The sequence below is a fragment of the Ambystoma mexicanum genome, chromosome 8, assembly GCF_040938575.1.
Source record: "Ambystoma mexicanum isolate Mex_15411 chromosome 8, UKY_AmexF1_1, whole genome shotgun sequence".
NCBI lineage: Eukaryota > Metazoa > Chordata > Amphibia > Caudata > Ambystomatidae > Ambystoma > Ambystoma mexicanum.
The window spans coordinates 723,309,197-723,325,821 of record NC_090929.1 but is presented as its reverse complement, the minus strand read 5'-3'; the positions used below and the strand labels follow the sequence as shown (position 1 = coordinate 723,325,821).

Genomic DNA, 16,625 nt, shown 5'->3' with positions numbered 1-16,625 from the left:
GTGGGGGGATTAAGTATCTAGGGGTCAAAATAATCCCCACTTTGGCAGGCTTGTATGCGTCAAATTATCCACCATTGATAAAGGCAATAAAAAAGGACTTCCAGAAGTGGGGGAATCTTAGAGTCTCATGGCTGGGGAGGATAGCAGTGGTTAAAATGGTGACATTACCCCGACTACTATATCTATTTCAGGCTATCCCACTGGCGGTCCCTCCAAGCTTCTTCAGGGAATTAGCAATAACAATGCAAAAGTTTGTCTAGGAAGGGAAGAGGCTGCGGGTGGCGCGCCGCCTACTCATGGCTACAAAGAGGGAGGAGAGCCTCACCCTTCCCAATTTTCAAGCATACTTTGAGGTGGCACAACTAAGGGTGATTCGAAAATGGTTCACGGACAAGGAAGGGAATCAATGGGTGCAAATGGACAGGGCAGTGGCCCAACACGACCTTGCAGAGAGAGGTTCTATGGCTCCCTCGCCACCACAGACAGCAACACCTATACCTAAGCGGCATAACAAAGGGGCTTGCGGACATCTGGGACAGGGCAGCGAAAAAGCTGGGGATCACAACTTTGCCCTCCCCGTTCACTCCGATATTTAATAATAAAAGCTTCACCCCAGGTATGGAAAAAGGGGCGTTTAACCAATGGGAGAGAGGGGGATGCAGGAATCTCAGGGATATGTTTAGGAGTCAGAGAGTGAGAACATTCCAGGAATGCAAGCAAGACTTCGGGGTGGAGGAAAGGGAAAGGCATAGGTACTTCCAGCTGTGGCACTTTGTGATGAATACGGATGTCCGGGCGGCGGCAACCCGTTCAAAAAGTTCCTGCTAAGGACGGGACAAAAGGGCTGATATCAGACCTATACAGGCTGCTGGAGAGCGCCACCTCAAGGCATAACTGGGCATACATGGCCCAATGGGACAACATTTTGTTGGAAGGTATCGAGAGGAAGGGCTGGGAGAGGCTATGGAGAAGAATCCCGAAAATAGCAAGGGCAGTGCAAATCCAAGAAGCCTGGTATAAATACTTATATGGGTGGCACTACACTGCCACATGCTTACACGTCATCTATCTGGAAGCCTCCAAGGAGTGTTGGAGAGGATGCGGGGAAGAGGGGACAGTCAAACACATCTGGTTGGAAAGCAGGCACAGGAGCAGGCATTCGGAGTGGAAGCGAGTACAGATCCTAGATGGGTACTGACGGGATATGAGATAATGACACAGGGGGGGAAGGGGGAGAAGGCAAAAGTGATTCTCACGTTAGCAGCTATGGCCCTCATTGCACAACGATGGAAGGGCCCAATGATCCCAACAGAACAAGATTGGCAAAGAAAGGAATGGGCGCTAGTAGCATTGGAATGGGCCACCTATGCCATGAACAGCAACCTGGCGAAATGTGCAGCAGAATGGGGCGAGACATGAACTTTCCTAAAGGGAGATTTTCAGGATCCAATGGTGTGCACAGAGAGTGAAGCTTCTGGATCTAAATAACCCATCGACGGATTGAGCAAACAAAACAAGGAAACGCTGATGCTCTGGGGGATGGATTGGAGAGGGGGGGTGATCGAGGGGATAGAGGGGTGGGGAGGCTTCTAAGTTGTAAAACAATAAAAAGATGTTTAAATAAAAGGTTTGGACAGCAGAAAAATGAAAAGAACAACCTCCTGGAGCTACGCCATCTGAGGAACGAATCAGAAGAAGGTATAAGCGCAGCCCGCAGAGTTCAACTATGTTGCAGCACACACATGAGGTGTGACCAGCAGAAGCACGCGAACAGCAGATGAGGCGTCACAACCTGCTGTGTGCACTTGTCGGGCGCAGTAAGGCATCACAGATGAGTAACTGGAACCATCCTACGCTGCAACACAAGCAAGACCAGAGAACTTTGGAGGGCTGAGGCATGCCCCGAAGAGAAGCCACACGCTGGTCCTCGCTCAGAGAGACTGGGAAAGAAGAGAAGCTACCGGCTGAAGCAGAGTCCATTTGACGGGTAACGTAAGCGGCTCTGCAGAGAGGCGCGCAGGCTGGTCCGCACAACCCACCCAAGGGGCACCACCCACATCAAGCAGGTATGGGGTGCTCCAGCAGAAGGGGAGACGAGTGCCCTGGCAAGATAGAGAGTCTCCAAACCCCAGAGTGGGGAGAGAAAGAAAGAGGGGAGCCTCAGAGTGGGGAAAGCGCAGAGAAATCGCAGAGTAGGGAGAGAGAAAGAGACACGCCCTGGTGTGGGGAAACAACCAAGAACAGGGACTGAGACAAGCCCCAATGTGGCGAGAGCACACAGAAACCCCAGAGTTGACAGAGAAATAGAGACAAGCCCCAGTGTGCTGAAAGAGCCAAGAAGCCCTAGTGTGGGGAGCGAGAACGAGCACAGACCCAAAGTGGGGAAAGAAGGAAGACACCCCAGGGCAAGGAGTGAGAAGGAGTAGAACCTCAGAGTGGAGAGGGTGAGGTGGAAATAACCCAGACTGGGTTCGGGGAGCAAAACAGAGGAGAGAAACCCTGAAGGGAAAAAGACTGTGGGAAACACCATTTTTTTCAAAATATTTTATTGATTTTCGACTAATTTTCTTAACATGTTGATTATACAACAGTCTTTTTGAAATATGTTTATTTTAAACCAAGGCAAGGGAACAAGTTTACAGCAAATGCAACATATAGCATAACATTTATTTCTTCCCTGTATTGTCCCCCCTCCCGGAGCCTCCCCCCTCCCAAAATACTAGTGTTTCCCGAACATTTGTGCTTCAGACTGTCCGCCTCGTTCTGTGTCTCTCCTTTCAAGTGGGGTTGCGGTCCCCCAGGACTCGCTGGGCGCTAGGATTATACAACAGTCTTAAACGCCCCCCCTCTCTCTCCCACCTCTTGATGTAGAGTTTCGGACACTCCAATGAGTCTATTTTTCAGTGTATTATGTCCATTATTTTGATGTTGTGTGTGCACCATTGTTGCATATAGTCACTTTGGAGGTGTGCCAGCAGGTATCCCCAGTCTCTCATGAATGTGTCTTGGGCCCCTTGTAGCTTATAGGTCACCCATTCCAGGGAAACAAAGTTCCACGCCCTTTGTAGCCATTCGTAAATTGAAGATTGCGTGCTTCCCTTCCAGTGCTGAGCTATCACGTGCCAAGCTGCTATAATAAGCATCATAAAGCCCCTTTTCTGTGGCATAGTGAGGTTTCTCGGGCCACATTCCCACATCCCGCCATCCTGACCCCTGCCTTAAGTTTTTCTGAACCTCTGACCATCTTGCCCGCCTGTTCTTTTACCCCTTCCCAAAAGTGCTTTCCGGTATGTAATGCCATTGGAGCACTACTTTTGCCACATCTCTCTGAGTTGTATGGATCGCATTAGCTTAGGGACAATTCCCCAAATGTACTCCCATTGCTTCCTGGCAATCACCTCACATAAGAGTCTTTTCCCATTTCGCCATGTAGTTCCACCTAATCTCCTCCACCTGAGTGTTTAGGAATCTATAGAGGCCTGAGACTACCTTAGTTGAACCCGTGTTTGTCGTTAGGTACTGCTCAAATGGTGTCAAGTGTCTCTTGGCAGTCTGCCTTATGTGTGGGGCGAAGAGCCAATGCTTGAGTTGTGTATACTTGAATATGTCTTTACTTGTTAGTCGCAGGGTCTGTTTGCAATCTTGGAAAATCAGTACGTTTTGTCCCTGGTACATATACATTATCGTCTTGCATCCTGGTTTTGTCCACTTTTGAAATGTTGTTGTGGCCATCCCTGGTTGGAATTCTAGGTTCCCAAACATCGGAAGGTAGGGGAGGGCTGAGTCGAGAGGACCCACTCTTTTATCGCTGCATCCCATGCCTCCACGCTCGCCCCCATCACCACACTGATCTTAATATTCGGGTGTCTATGTTGTCCCTTTAGCCATAACAAGCCCTGAAGTGGGGTACCCGCCACCGCCCTATCTTGTTTTGCCCATTTGCAAGTTGGGGTGTCTGCTACCCATTCTTTCAAGACACTTAGTTGAGCTGCTTCGTAGTATCTGCGGAAGTGGGGGAGTGATAAGCCTCCTTGATTTCTGGGCACCGTCAGTGTTAGCATTGCTACTCTTGGTGGTTTGGGAAACACAATTTGAAAGAGAAAACGAGAGAGCTTTCTGGTGTCTCGGGACGGCATTCCAGCCGCACATGAACTATATGCTTGGCACTGTGAAAATAGGCAAAGGCACACAGGGATGGGAGTCAAAGGCCAGCAGCTAACCCTTTCATTGCTATACCCTGAAAGTATGTCTTGGTTGTTTTGTGTTTTTTTTCTTACGATTTAGTGAAAGAAACTAGGTCAGAATACGGTTCTGAACAGAGGACTTAATTTATGTTTCCATCCTGACACGCCGATGAGCACCCTTTTGACTTTGTGCTTTACAGAGAAGTGCTTAGTATCACAGGTTTAGGGAAAGATTAGGGGCCTCATTACGAGTTTAGCAGTATATCAGCAGTAAATACTGCCAAACTCGAGTACTGTTAGCACCACTTGTTACCACAGGATTACAAGTGGTGGTAAATCCCCCATTTTTGGAGTCTATAGGACTCCATGGGGATATTTGGCAAATACGCCAAAAGTTACTTAACCACTGTAACTTTCTTTCAACTGGATGTTCCTCCCACGTATTCCTTATCTTTGATATTTCCATATCCAGGTTGCTGCCTCTGAAACATTTTCCAGCAGAGGGCACTGTGCGTCGATGTATGGTTGTGTCGATGTCCCTCGGAGGCCTCCGTTTCGACGTCGACGTCACCACAGGTATAAGTAGCACGCGCAGTGTCCGCTGGCCTCAGTTCCATTTTGACAAGAGGAGTTATGTCTTGTGTCTGACGGTTACTACCCCTGAGAGAATGTAGACTGCAACCGCAAGAGAAGTTTTACTGCGGGGAAGGTTGGGAGTGGCGATAAGGAATATGTGGGAGGAACATCCAGTGGAAAGAACGTTACCATGGGTAAGTAACTTGATCTTCGAATGGATTGTGTCCTCCCACGTATTCCTTATCTTTGATACACTCCCAAAGCAGTTTAGTTAATTTGGAGGAGGGAGTAAAATGTACATGGTCACATGTGCACAGAGCGCAATACTGCTTTTCCAAAAACAGAATCATGACTCGTGGAGGAATCCAGACTGTAGTATTTTGCAAAGTTGTGTACAGACGACCATGTGGCAGCTGCACATATGTCCTTTATCAGACCTTCCCTCTGCAAAGCAGACAAAGGTGCAACAACCCCGGTCGAATGAGCCCTCAGATGTTCTGGAGGGTCTTTCCCCGCCACCCTGCAGCATTCCGCTATAGTTAAAATTATCCACCTGGAGATAGTCTGCTTGGTGATGGCTAGACCCAATTTACGGCCTGTATCGCCCACGGATAGCTGGTCATCCTGACACAGTTTAGCCAATCTGGAAATTTAGAAGCTCAGTGCACGTCTAGGGTCAGGCCTGTGCAGCCTCTCTTCCTCTTTACCCGGATGAGGAGGATGATAAAAAGAAGGTAATGTTATCTTCTGAGTAATGTGAAACTCTGAAACGACCTTGGGAAGAAAGGTAGGCTTTACCTTTAGAACCACTATGTCTTTATGAAAGACAGTATAAGGAGGCTTGCAGGGTAAAGCCTGTAGCTCAGTCACCCTTCGGGCTGATGTAACTGCCACTAAGAATACAGTTTTCAAGATAAAAAGTCTTAATGGGCAAGAATGTAGAGGCTCGAAAGCAGCACCCATTTAACATTTAAAAACCAAATTGAGATCTCACAGTGGGACATAAAAAGGTGTCGGAGGGTAAACATTAGTTAAACCCTTTAAAAATTGAATTACAAGAGGAATCTTAAAATAGGAGACTTCCTCTGTAGTGCGCTTAAAAATAGAAAGCACTGCTAGGTATCCTTGGATGGTACCAATCTGGAGCCCCAGATTTGCTAGATGTAATAGAAAGGATAACACCATTGGTGTATTGCATGAAAAAGGGTCAACATTCTTGTCTCTACACCAGCTGCAGAACTTATTCCAGAGGCAGCAGTATAAAGATTTGGTTGTTGGCCTTCTGGCCGAAAGCAACACCTCCATTATGTCGTCCAAGAGGTCCCAATCTTTGTATCTTATGTTCTCAGAAACCATGCGTGAAGGCTGAGTCCTGATATCCGGATGGAGAACCTGACCCTCCTCTCGCGAGAGAAGATCCTCTCTTTGTGGAAGACGAATCAGAGGGCAGATGGACATGTCCAGAAGGTCCAGGTACCATGTCCTCATGACCCAGTCCAGGGAAATTAGGATCATGGATTTCCTGAACCTCCTCAACCTCCTGATGACAAGAGGAATGACAGGGATTGGAGAAAACACGTGCAAAAGTGGAAATTCCCAGTCCACTACGAACACGCCCCCTCTCAGGGGAAAGTCCCTTGAGAGGTACAGTTCACACTTCAGGTTGGCATTGGTCGCAAACAGATCCACTTGAGGGGTTCCCCAGAGGGCGAAGATCTCCTGAAGGACTTCCTGAGCTAGTTCCCACTCGTGGGAGACTGTGCTCTGCCTGCTCAGAGCGTCCGCCATTGTATTCTTCTCTCCGGCTAGGTGAACGCAGATAGAGATATTGCTTCTTGTATTGCCCAGAACCAGAGCAGCATTGCCTCTCTGCACAGTGGTAGTGATCCTACACCTCCTCTCTTGTTGAGGTAGTACATGGCCACTGTGTTGTCCATCATTATCAGGACATTCTTTCCCCGTACAGATGGCAGAAAGGCCTTCAGCTGTAGTCTGATTGCCCTCAGCTCTAAAAGGTTGATATGTAGTTTGGACTCCGATGGAGACCAACGACCGCTGATGGTAAAATCGTTGGCATGGGCTCCCCAGTGAGGCGTCTGTCACTACTGTTATCTCCAGCCATGGTTGCCAAAACGGTTCTCCTTTCAAGATGTTCTCCCGACAGGCCCACCATTAAAGATCCAGTGCGACTCAGTTTGGGATTTGAAGGAGATCTGACATCCTCCCTGAGAACTGTGATCACTGGGTCCTGAGAGCCCATTGGCGAGATCTCATTCTCAGGCGAGCCTCTGGCACAAGAAAAATGAAGGATGCCACGAGGCTGAGCAACCTCAGAAAATCGAAGGCCAGTAGACGCTGGGCGTTCTGAAATTTGGTCACCATCTGCAGAATGTCTTGAGCCCTCACCTCTGGTGGTGAGGCTTTTCCCAGGGACGTCTCTAGGACTGCTCCGATAAATTGGAGTCTTTGTGATGATATCATGTGGGACTTCCTGAAGTTGAGGGAGAAGCCCAGCCTGTGAAAAGAGTGACAGGTGGAGTTGAGATGTTCCAGGGCCTGTTCCGGAGAACTGGCCCTGATCAACCAATCGTCCATGTAGGGGTAGATATGAATCCCCGTTCTCCTGAGACCCGCTGCCACTACCGCTATTAGCTTGGTGAAAACCCTTGGGGGGAGGTTAGCCCAAATAGCAGAACTCGAAAATGATAATGAAAACCACCAACAGCGAACCTCAGGTACTGTCTGTGCTTGTGATGGATCGGCAAATGAAAGTAAGCATCCTGGAGGTCCAATGATTACATCCAATCCTGAGGCTGGAGGGCCTGAAGGATCTGAGAAAGAGTTACCATCTTGAACTTGTCCTTCCTAAGGAACTTGTTCAAGTCTCTCAAGTCTTCAGGGTGTAACACTGGGTCCAGGGACGGTGTACAAGATACAGCTACACTGATTTCTGGTGGAGTGTGCTGAGTGCCTTTGCTACCCCCAGTAGACTGCACAGCAGAACTTAAGTGCAGAGTCCTAGTAGCAACATCGAGACCACCAAGGGCATTGGACTGGAAGTGGATTGCAGGGAAAGAGGAGCCCACCTGGTCCTGGTAGTGCTGTAGTGCCGTGGGGTGAAATGGTAAGCTGCAGGTGGGGGAGCCTGGACCCGTTGGCTGACATACGGTGTGCTGAACTGGATTGTTTCTGAGCTGCTTGCCCAGGTTGCATGGGCATTGAGGTGGTCTGCTGGAAAGCACGCTGCCGGCTTGAACTTTGTGGACTAACACGGGGGGAGGGATATGCTGGTCGACACTGGTGCTGCAAGATTGGTAGCCTGGAAGGGAGCAACCGGCGCTAGTGCTACAGGAGTTATCATTGGGGATTAGCTTGGTCGGACGACAACAGGACCCAGTGGAATTAGAATTGAGACAACCACACAGGAAACCACGTTACGAGGGGCCTGGGTTGACTACTGGTTGTTGGTTGTTGATAGTTCCAACTTTGTACAAACATGTCCCCCTCCAAGAGCAGGGGCAAATCCACGATCATGGATTCCTTTAGCAACGCCAGCAGGCCCCGAGACTCAGGACAAAACAAGGCCGGTGCGCAGTCAGAGATGCAAGCAACGGAGTCCGGCAAACAGGAAGACCTGGTGCTGGCGGCGATGGCGGCGCTAAGATCATCTTTGGAAACGAGGATAGATGAAGTTAAGGTGGACGTGCAACTGTTGCGACAAGATGTACACAACCAGGCGGAGAGTGTGACACTGGCAGAAACTGACCTGAAAGAAATCCGGGAGTCTACGAGGGATATTGAGACTCGAGTAAAGGAGCTGGAAAGAAGGAACACCGTTCGGAAGGAGCAGCGGTCCGAGGATGCAGAAAGGCGGGCCTGGTGAAGCGATGTCAGGCTGTTAGGGATTCCTGAAGGAATAGAGGGCCATAACCCTGCACGTTATGTGGAGAACCTGATAATACAAGAGATTGGTGCAGGAAATCTGTCACAGGGATTTGCTGTTGAGCAGGCCCACCGCTCGCTACAAAATGGACCTCCGCCGGGGTCATATCCTAGACCGATGATCACAAAAATCCAGACAGAGAGGTAATACTCTACAGAAGGTGGAGACATTCAGCGGGACAGTTCCAAAATCGCCATCTATCCGTATTACACACCAGCGGTCCAGAGGGCCAGGAACTTGTTTGTAACGATCAAAGCTAGGCTCCGGCAGTTAAATTAGTACATGCTCATATATCCGTCAAGGCTCAAGGATATCCATAAAGGCAGAGCGCTCTTTCTGGAAACCCCTGCTGCAGCCAACATGTGGCTGGAACATAATGGACTGGCCAGCGGAGTGGAACCTGGCACCTGACGAGATGATCACTGCCAAAGATGCACGATATATGCGACGGAGGAGGGAGATATGCAAGATTTGCAGGGCATTGCTGTAGCTAAACTGTAGAAAGCAGTTGAAACTTGCACTTCAATGCACTGCACTGAACATTCCCTTAAACGGCGCATTTTTTTTGGGGCTTGTATTGTGTGTGGGAGGGGGTGATGGGGTTTGTCGGGAGCTACTTCTTTTCACACACTTTGACCACTGGCTGGAAGAGAACGATACAGAGGTGCACCTGAGAATGCCCACATTGAGATACGTCAATACGAATCGGCTGTCAAGATGAAAACAGAGAGCTGGTTGCGTCCTGAATGCTGAAAAGAGAGAAGCAGTAAGTGGTAGCATGGCCACAAAAATCCAGTAGTGGACCAGAAACCTCGCAAAGATTCTGAAACCACCAAGCAGTTGAAACCGCATAACATCCCAATACCAGGGATATCGGAACCCACATCAGAAGGAAGAGGATGAGTACAAGATAGCAAACGAAGAAAGGAAGTCGGACGACCGAATGAGACAGCCAAACCTGAATGAAGACAAACTCTGGTGACGTTATCCCTAAGAGTGTCAATTAACAGGAAAAACAGGAGACCCGGGAGGTGGACAGTGAATCGTTATAGAACCATTTATACTGGTTCCTATTCTTGCTCGACTGGTCGGGATAACAAGAATATAATTGTGGAAGCAAGAGAAGTGAATGAAAATTGTTATTGGACTATTCCTACTCATCACAGTCAAGATATGGAAAGTATAACACTAAAAGGGAGAGAAGCGAATGGAAATCAATATAAGAATATACAGAGTGAAGCTATAATAGAAAAACCTGAGATGAAGGATGAACGGATCCATTTGTTAAAAGGTCAATATAATTATCAAGACTTGAGGTCCACGTAGATTAGGTATACCTCCGTCCCCAAGCACCGAACAGTGATATAAGAATAACTCGCTGTTCAGTTATTGGAGCGACAGGTGGCAGGAACAGGAACTGGAACACCGGGTCTCCAGGTGGCTGCAGAGGGAAAAAGGATGGTTAAACAAACAAAGCAGTGGGGAACAACTACTAAACAACAGTTGTAGTGCTTAACCAGAGATACCTACCAGTTGGGGAGCGGGTGAAGGACCGGAGGGAGGAAGGGAAACAGAAACCCTGTGTTCCCCCTGATGGGTGTTGGATGTTCCCCCAGTAAATGGTGCAGCAGCAGCAGCAGAGACTCACTGGGTTTCCCCTGTGTGGAGGATGAAGGCAGAACACAGGCCTTCACCCAGACGGAACTTCCAGCGTGGTTGCAGTGAAGGCAAATCCAAATGAAGTCCAAAGAAAACGCGATCCGAAGTCAGTAATTACCAGGTTAACAGTGCATGAGGCGTCAAACCAGCGAAGAAACAGTAGCAATCCGAAGAGCAGAAGGAGAGGTCGAAGCAGTTCAGAAAGGGCACGTTTGGACGATTGTCGAACCAACGGGTGAGGCAAAGAAAGTCCAGAAACAGAATGCTGAGGTTGAATCCAAAATGGTAAGCAGAGTTCAGTAGACGAAGACGCCAAATGCTGGAAAAGTCTCAGCTGAGAAGCACTGTGTGGCGCGTACAGCATCTGTTTATACCGTTGCTATGGTATTCGAGTCACGTGAGCGGCATGCAGCGTCACGTGATGCAAAGGAGGCCGCCGTGGGCAACCACAGCAACTGCCAACGCCAAAGCGACCGATGGCGTCCCGTGTGCCACATCCCAAACAATGCACTGAATCGAGTCCGCAGGGTATTACAGCGATATGCTAACAGGAGACCCCTCTGCTGCCGCGCTGTATGTAATCGGGACTTGTGAGGGGGTGTGTCTTGGTGTGCTTGATTTGAGTCTGATGGTGTCGAGGAGGGTGTATGCATGACAATAATACAGAGAATAAAGGTTGTGAAGCACATATCAAGGAAGTGCATATCAAGAAAGAAACTCAGAAAGGTTAGATGCCATTACCATGGGAAGAAGAAAGAATAAACTGTTGTAGTAGAAATAATGGAAAAAAAATAAACAAACGGGGGTCTTTGGCAAGACAGAAAGTATCAGTCTTGGATTTAGAAAACCCTATGTTGACAAACAAAAACATAGTGAAGTATTGAGAGAACTACATGAACAAAAATGATTGTTTGCAAGACACTATTTGAAAATCAACTATTGAAGAGAAGTTTGTGAGACACAAACACGCAGGAGAAAGGAGTCATTCTCCTGCCTTTAGTTGTTAAGATAGTGATAGGGTCAGTTAAGGTTAGTTTGGACAGTGGACAGATTATTTTAAGACATTAAGAAATAGGGAAAGATGGGCATTATCATTTTCTTTAATAAAGATAAAACCTGAAATGTCTTACACAAGTCAGCGTCCTTCTGTCCCGCCACAGTGGTTAGAACCTTATCATGTTGGTCAAATTGTATTATTGTTACGTTCTCTATTTGACCAAAAAAAGCTTTGTGCTTCTATTTTACTTTCTTTTCTGCTTTACTTATCATTTATCTCACTGCTCACATTTTTATGATACATGATATATGATTATGATTTTTTTTTACAAATTGCTGTGTAAAATAGCATTGAAAAAGGGACATGAAACGTGTCAGCTACAGCAAATAATACTAAATAAAATGCTCAATATCAAACAATTGGGTTTATTTTGCCACTGATAGAGAATATTTCTGCAATAACCAAATAGAAAAACCCCAGAGGAACCTTTTTATAAATCAGTGTCCTATGTCCAGCTGTCATTAGGACTCTTGTTTAATGGGTTTGAAGCGCAATTCAATGCTTGTGTAAATAAATATGTAAATGATTGTGTTAGAACTGCCTAATCAGAATGGGCTTTTAGTGAAATGATTACCATAGCTCTGATGCAAAGTTTATTGAACATCTACTTCAAGTGTAAAATTATTGTGGTTCCAGGGCAGTGTTTGTATTGGATACAGGACCCTCAGCAAATATCATTATTCTTAAAGTTTGAGATACATATCATACTGTTCAATACATTTAAAGCTAAATGGTCTAATAATTCTAGCACCTATCCTTTATGTAAAAAAGTTGATGAATCATTGATGCATTCTATGCGGCTCAGTCCATTTTATGTCAATGCTGCAAATTATGTATTCTGCCAAAATGAAGAGCTGCAGGGTTCTGCAGAGTTATGAATGCTGTAGCTTTTCTTGTAGTTGTCTTCCACAATGAGGATCTGGCTCACTTTTGCCGAATGACAACTTTGCCAAATTTGGTTTTGCTGCATTTTGTTGCTGATTTCTTTTAGCACAAAACAGGTAAATGATAAGTAGGGGTACAGTATATAATGGGGGTGGCATGAAAAGGGGTGGGTGCAGGGAGTCGTCCCCTTACCCATGCTGTTTGTGGTAAAGAATTTGGTGACAAATAATTCAGCGAAGTTACCATTCAGTAAACAAAATGCGGCAAAGGTTCACAGACCCACAATGAATACTGTATTAAGTGTCTCGAAATATCTCAATTCTGTATGGAATAAAACAAGAGCTCTGATTAAGGCTGCAAGTTTTGATTTAGATTACATGATGTTTGGAAAGGAACCTTGAGCAGTATACAAGAAGGGATTTTTAATATGTACCAAGTATTTTTTAAAGTGCATCAATTAGTCTTTATATGGCTTTTATGGATTTTGTTCATTTATAACATGATTTTAATATGTTTTATTAATTTTATGCAAAGTGTGTACATTTGCGAGTTTTGGGGTTTTGCATGAAAAAAATATATGATGAATTCATATTTTTTTATCTGATAGGTTTCCTTTGTTTTGATGTTCCAATTTAGGTTGTTACTATAAATGTATTTATGTATTTAGTTATTATTATGTAACGAGAGCCCAATACAATTATTAAAAACCATAACTGGCCAAAATTGTTCAGCCCTAGTAGTGGGTGATTTTAATCGATGGCTCCATGACCCAAGGAATAAGGAAGGAATATCATTAAAAGAAGCAATGATGTATATTGATTTTAAAATTGATAACAAGGAACCCACGGCCATATCACAATATCCTGGACTGGGTGATTCCCCATAATCTCCAATTGGTAATAAAAAACACCACCCTGTGTATTTGGTCCGACCATTACATAATTGACTTCTCAATCCTATTTAAAAATTTCCCCAAACAAACTCCTAACCCTGCCAAAGTTGTGTACAGCAGGAACCACAAAATCATTAAATCCTGCCACCTCCAGAGCTGTTCCCAGGATATTATATCCACCACTAGTCATTTCTACTGTCCCGAGACCTTAGTTGAGAACTATAACAAGACCCTGAGGAACATGTATAAAGTCACCCCTGTGAGGAGGAAATTGGTACGGGAACATTCAAACTGAACAAATTGGTACACCCCTGAGCTCACTATTTTGAAAATATTGAAAAGAAGCACCGAACAAACTTAGCGGAAAAAAACTTTGAAATTCTTCAACTTCTTTATTTATTTTTTTTAAACCGGTTATTAAATATTAACAGAAGAAATCAGTGTAACAAAGAGATACAATAGACAATTATCCATACAATAATAATGAAAAATATATTGAGAAAAAAAATTAATAATAAAATTCATTAAAAAAAGAAAAAATTATATATTTAAAAAAATTATAAATAATAAATAAATATATAATAATAATTATAATAATAATAATAAATTCTTCAACTTCTTGAAAGCCCTAAAGCATTGTCCCAATCTATTCATCCTATGGATCAGGACTGTGAGTGCCTTTGCAAACAAATTTAAGACAGCTCATGACAAAATCAAAAAGGACCTGAAAAATGACACAGCCTCCCTGACCTCTCTTTTCTTAAAATCTAAACCAAATGTAGGACAACACACAATTTCTTTCAAACATATCTCTGAGTCAGACATGGACTCAATGTCATCCTTTATGAATCCAACATCCTGTCGAGAGAATATCCTCCCAACAAAACTAGTGCTGGATAACAAAGTCATCTCCACGCCTTTCCTCACTCATCTTGTAAATGCCTTCTTTGGCCATCTATCTGTACCAGAGGCAATTAAAGTCGTCACCGTCGCCCCTTTGGTAAAAAAGGCAGGTGTGGACCCGAAAGATGCCAACAATCTAAGGCCTATTACCAATGCCAACATCGTGTTAAAAGTCCTGAACAAGGTAGCTACTTATCAACTACAAGCTCATTGTGAGGCAGAACCTATATTTCATGGTAAACAGTCTAGTTTTCGAGGCAACCATAGCACAGAGACTGTCTTATTAGATTTGCTGTCTTAATAGATTTGCAGACCAACAAGCTTAAGATGATGGAGTGGAAAATAGTTCTACTGGTCCTCCTTGATCTATCCACTGCTTTTGATCTGCTAGATCATGGGAATTGTACAATCGAATCTGTCAACTGGGTCAAATCATTCCTATCCAACAGACATTCCTCTGTATGTAGGGAAAATGCCTCAGCTACGTCTTCTCCAATCCTTTGCGGGGTTCTGCAAGGGGAATGTATTTCACCCACGCTATTCAACTTGTATGTTAGAACCTTTTGTAACATTCTGGAGAAGATGGGGATCTTTTTCACAAACTACGCAGAAGACACCCAACTAATCCTAGAAATCAGCTGGGAATTATGATCAGGATGTTCTGAACCTTAACACCATTTATAACACCATTGAACAGAGGATGACCAACAACTGGCTCTGCTTTAACGGAGCAAAAACTGAGCTACTCTTGTTTGGAAACATGGCTGCCAGGGCCAAATTAAGGAAGGAATACGCTAGTTTTTACATGACGGATTGTTCAATTCCCGTGGTTAGCAAAGCAAAAATGCTGGGGGGGGTTTCTTGACGCTTCTCTAGGCGGAGAAACCCAACCAACTACATCTCAAGGAACTGCCACTACCACCTAAAACTTGTGAAGAATAGCAAACCTTACATTACAGAGGTCAACTGTGCCTCCATTGCCCGAGCCATTATCTTATCACGCCTGGATTATTGTAATGCACTATTATTGGGGGCCAACAAAAAGTGCTTACAAAAGCTTCAAACGCAGCAGAACAATGCCGTTCATATTATCAAGAGCATCCACCGGCATGAGCATATTTCATCTGGCAGACAGTGTCTGCAATAGCTACCTATTGTGGAACAAATTCAGCACAAAACTGATGCATTGTGCATAAATGCCTGTATGGAAATGCACCCTACTACCTGAAGTCCTGCATCTCACTATGCATTCCCAGACATACATTACGCTCTACCGATTTGGGACTCATCAACTCCCACAAATCCAAAAGGGCTAAATGTCTAGGAAGGGCCTTTCCCACTCTGGCTGCTCAGACATGGAATACCCTCCCTCTGAGTATACGACTAGGGAAGAACAACAAAACTTATTAAAGTGCGTTGAAGATCACCCTATTCAGATAAACTGGGATTATTGATACCTGAGGTGATTATTATCACCTAAAATTGAACTTTGAGTCCTGTTCTATATGTATGTCCAATGTGCCCATGTGCGCCCAATGCCTGTGCTTATCCGGCGCATTATAAATAAACAAAATAAAATGTTCTGTGTATTTCTTTTCGGTTTCACTAATCTTTTACTATATGATATATTTTTGTCAGGATTTTTGTTCAGCTGTATAATTTGTGAAGTTTGGGACTTTAACTCTGAATTTGTACACAATTAACAACGTTATTTTAAATATAATGAAAAACATATTATATTTTTATAATTTTGTCCCCAATTGAGTAATTTCCTTTGCATTCCATACTTGGTCGAACCCGACTCAGCACATTTGGGTTAACATGCATTACATAAAAAAAGGCTTAGCCCAGGGTCCTCTCATTATACAAAATGCAGATAGGGGATCCTTTTTCTCCTTCGCTTTACTTCACAAGGGGTGATCTTTAAGAGAATAGCATTTCTTGGAACACCCTTGTCTAGTCTCATGTACGTCTCCTTGACCACCTATAGGAATGGACGGATACTTTTAAGGCTGGTAATGGAGTGTGGAGCCTGGGAAACTCATTGATCCTCCTCCAGACCCTACATCAGACAGGGGTAGTGATACCCAAGCCACTGGATTCCCCCAGTCTTATCACACACCCTGATAGATGGGACTTTGTCACATCTCCCAAATCTAGAAGGGCATCCTTTTTTTCATGCCACGAAGGAGTTTAGAATGCACAGACGTTCATGAGTATTGTTTGCTACATTTTCCCTAAAATATTGAAGGGCAACCTTTCATCGGACCAGATTAAGGGTCTTAGCTATATTTCTTTGTAGGATGATGTCCTTCCACCATATTGATTTTGGAAGGAACTGAAAAATGGTTGTGAGCAAAATACAACATGTCACTGGATACCCTTTTTTTATTGTAATTATTTCAGTGAATACACCTTGGTTTTTCATTAAACAAAGGCCAGAAGACTGATTTATGATTAGCAGATTTGTCCATGTCAACATGAAATCCAAAATAAAGCTGCCTAAATTTCTCACAATGTTCTTAG

General features: G+C 44.8%; 1 protein-coding gene across 3 annotated transcripts in view; it reads right to left on the bottom strand.

Annotated features, from left to right (window-relative positions):
- The window catches only part of NUDT13 (nudix hydrolase 13), a 1,386,901-nt gene that overhangs the window by 752,289 nt on the left and 617,987 nt on the right, over nucleotides 1-16,625 (bottom strand). The window lies entirely within an intron of this gene.